The sequence below is a fragment of the Cupressus sempervirens genome, chromosome 5 (genome assembly GCF_028749045.1).
Source record: "Cupressus sempervirens isolate cs-2001-9-10 chromosome 5, ASM2874904v1, whole genome shotgun sequence".
Classification (NCBI taxonomy): domain Eukaryota; kingdom Viridiplantae; phylum Streptophyta; class Pinopsida; order Cupressales; family Cupressaceae; genus Cupressus; species Cupressus sempervirens.
The window spans coordinates 882,940,930-882,944,995 of NC_143122.1; positions in this window are offsets into that span (position 1 = coordinate 882,940,930).

Genomic DNA, 4,066 nt, shown 5'->3' on the forward strand with positions numbered 1-4,066 from the left:
ATGTGGAGGTTTCAATTTATGTTTTCCAATTTAAATATCAAGTGGAGAAATTTTACGTTTTACCTAACCCATGTATTTAATTGACTGATAATGGTTTTTCCCTCTAACTGTTAGAATCGATTTTCTAATGTTTTAAATGTCTTTTATATACACATTTTGATGATAATGACCCCCATCATTTTCAAAATAATAATTGAAATTCTTTTCGTATTCATCTTCCCAAATTAAAAGATTAAATTGCTCAAAATTATAAAATAATTTGTTATTAAAGAATTACTCTTTAAATTCCAATCATATATTAATTATTTATTACTAATAATGTGTGTGTGTGTGTGTGTGTGTGTGTGTGTATATATATAATTATTAACTTATAAAATGAATTATATAAAAATTTGGATTAATAAAACATTTGACAACACACGGCTAGTTTAATAACCACCAATACAACAACATATATATATATATATATATATATATATATATATATATATATATATATATATATATATATATATATATATATATATATATATATATATATATATATATATATATATATATATATATATATATATATATATATATATATATATATATATATATATATATATGTATGTATGTATTTAGATTTAAAAATATAAACATATCTATACACAATATATAACTTTCAATTCTCATAATTTTCCTATAAACCTTTGGTCTCAAAATTTACTCAATAGTTTATCTAATGGCTTGGCTACAATTTAATCCCTAGCCCCATGTTCTTTTTAGATCTATGCATATAAGATTCTCAAATAAATTTAACTACCCATATTGAGAATGCGTACAATAAAAATAGAAAAATCCTTAGAAGACATATGGAGGACACGAAGAAGACAGGGAATGCAAGATGTGGAAATAGCATAAGTAAAATCACAAGAATCTACCTGAATTCTAATGCTAATTCACTCTTCCTCAAAAAACCCGCAGAGCAAGCTCCTCCCTCCTTCAGAGTTCTCGAGTCCTCCAATGCTCTATCTAAGCTTCTAGGAATGCCTGAATATAGAGAGCTTTTAGGAAACATCTAGAATGCCTCTAGAAATAGCTAGAAAGTGTCACCAACTAAGCATAGGTCTTTTCCAACCTTCTAGATAAGTCATAGGGTTGTAGACACCATGTGCTTAATTGATGCACTAACCCTCGTGTTGTTGACATATGAGAAATAGAAAGGTGTGTTAACTACCATGCAAGCTTATAACTCCAATTTACTTTTTTTATAACTTCTATTTAAATATTTATAACTTTCATTTTAATTTTTATAACTTTTATTATTATTATTTATTTATTACTTTATTATTATTTTATATTTATTATTAATTTTTAATTTCTAATTTTCTTTTATTTAATTCCTTTTTCCTCAATTAATTCTCATTTAATTAATTATAATCAAAATATCAAATATCATGATATTTTATATTAATTTTCTCCAAAGTAATTAATTAATTAATTAAATCTATTTATTAAGACTTAATTAATAGAAAATTCACCATAGACCTCCAAGATAAAATATGAAAACCCATCATAAAGCAATTCACACAAAATTAGTCTAAAGGGGTAAAAATCATGAATTATGTCATCCGATACATTCGGTGGGTAAAATATCCAGATACTTGTCCTACCTCACTAGGACAAATGGTTTAAGGGTTTGGGATTTGGACTTGAGAATTTATCTCCGTTCTCTTATCATTGAGATAGTATAATAGGGTACGCTCATCTTGGCAATTCAGGGAAGTTGATACCCAGTACCTGCAACCTACAGAAAAACCATGCATGTAAATACAATATATATAATGCTAAGCTAAATAGACAATGGCAGGAAGTGGTGCATCATGTAGATCTCGACTAAGCAGGTGACTGCGACTCTCTTCCTTAACCACATCAGAAATGCCATACAATAAGAAAACACACACACCATACACATGCAAGTATGGGGTAAGTATCCATAATAAAACACATGAGATGATAAACCATCTAACTAAACATCAACAATAACTAAAAGCAATGTAATGATCATCATGCATACATGAAATACAAAGTCTAAATGATCTCATCATATACCAACTGAATCCATAACATAATGTCCGATAGTCTCAAAACAATACTACTAATCCATCAACATAAGTTAGTCTAACATAGTCTGATAATAATAGCAACAATATGTCCAGAAAAGATGTGAACGAGGGTAGGCACTACATCCACCCCCCCTTGGGTTAGGCTTACTCTTGGAAGCCTACAAACAGGTAGGGATATAACTCCCATAATCTAGCTGCATCCTCCCATGTAGCTGAAGAATCATCAGTAGGGTCCCATTGGACCCTTACCTGCTCGATGGTTCAACCCTTGAGGGTCAACTTTTGCTACTCTAGAATATGAACCAGCTCCAAAGCCAGCTGCCCATCCTCTACCTGCAACACATTCTAATAAAAAATATGTACAATATCAAGAATATACTGCTGAAGCACTGAAACGTGGAAAACATCATGAATGTGAGCTAGGCTAGGCGGTAGAGCAAGGCGGTAAGCAACCGAGCCAATCCTCTCTAGAATCTCGAATGGTCCCACAAAGGGAGGTGCTAGCTTAGAACCCTTTCCATATCAGATCAGACTCTTTCACAGATGCACTCTCAAGAAAACCTTACCACCCATAGCAAACTGCTTATCAGTCCTATGAGCATTAGCATACTTCTTCTGCCTATCCTGTGCTGTAGTCAAATTCTCATGGATACGTACTACCTGTTGCTCCATATCACGAAGCATCTCAAGACCCAACAAGATGGAATCCTTAAGGCTGTCCCAACTCAATGGTGTATGACAAGGACATCCATATAATGCCTAAAATGGTGCCATGCCAATAGAACTATGATACCCGTTGTTGTAAGAAAACTCCTTTAGGTAGAGATAGTCCTCCCAATGTGTCTACCTATCCATCACATATATCCGTAACATATCTTCCAAAACTTGATTCGCTCTCTCTATCTGACCATTAGTCTCTGGATGATATGCCAAACTAAAGTTTAACTGTGCTCCAAGCTCATGCTGCAACGATGTCCAGAATGCAGATGTGAATACATGATCCCTATAAAAAATGATCTTTCTAGGAATACCATGTAATCTCACAATGTCACGCATGAAGACATTGGCTACAAAAGTTGCTGTGTAGGAAAACCTGATCGGTGAGAAATGTGCCACCTTGGTCAACCGATCAACGGTGACCATGATAGCATCATGAGGTTGAACAGTCATAGGTAATCCTACAATGAAATCTATGGAGATGATATCCCATTTCTAAGAAGGAATGAGATTTGGTTGCAAAAGTCCAACCGGGTGCTGATGTTCTGCCTTAACTCTCTGACACTCAAGGTACCTAGCCACAAAATCAGCAATGTCTCGCTTCATCCTAGACCAAAAGAACAAACATCTCAAATCAGCATGCATCTTCTTGACACCTGAATGTGCTGAGTAAGGTGTACAATGGGATTTTGATAGAATCAAGGTGCGAAGCTCATCTAGAAATGGCACATAAATCCTCCCCAAATGTCTCAAAAGACCATCTGATTCTCAAACCTAACCTACAAACGTACCTTCCCAAGATCTTCCTGAATCCATCTCTCTACACACTTCTTGATACCAAGAATCCGTAGGAAGTGCCTAAAGAATTTGACTCTTGAAATCTACACTAAGAGTCATCAATGATACCACATGTCTCCTGTGACTCAAAGCATCTGCCACCACATTCTCCTTACCCTGAGTGTACTTAACCTCAAAATCATACTCGCATAGAAACTCCATCCATTGCCTCTGGCGAGCATTCAAATTAGGCTAAGTGAAAATATACTGAAGACTATGATAATCGCTATGTAGCTCGAATTTGTGCCCCAATAAGAAATGTCTCCACCTTGTCAAAGCATGAACTACTGCTGCTAACTCAAGATCATGCATAGGATAATTTAACTCATGATACTTGAGCTTGCTTAATTCATACACAATCACTCGTCCATTCTGCATCAACACTGCCCCAATCCCTTCAA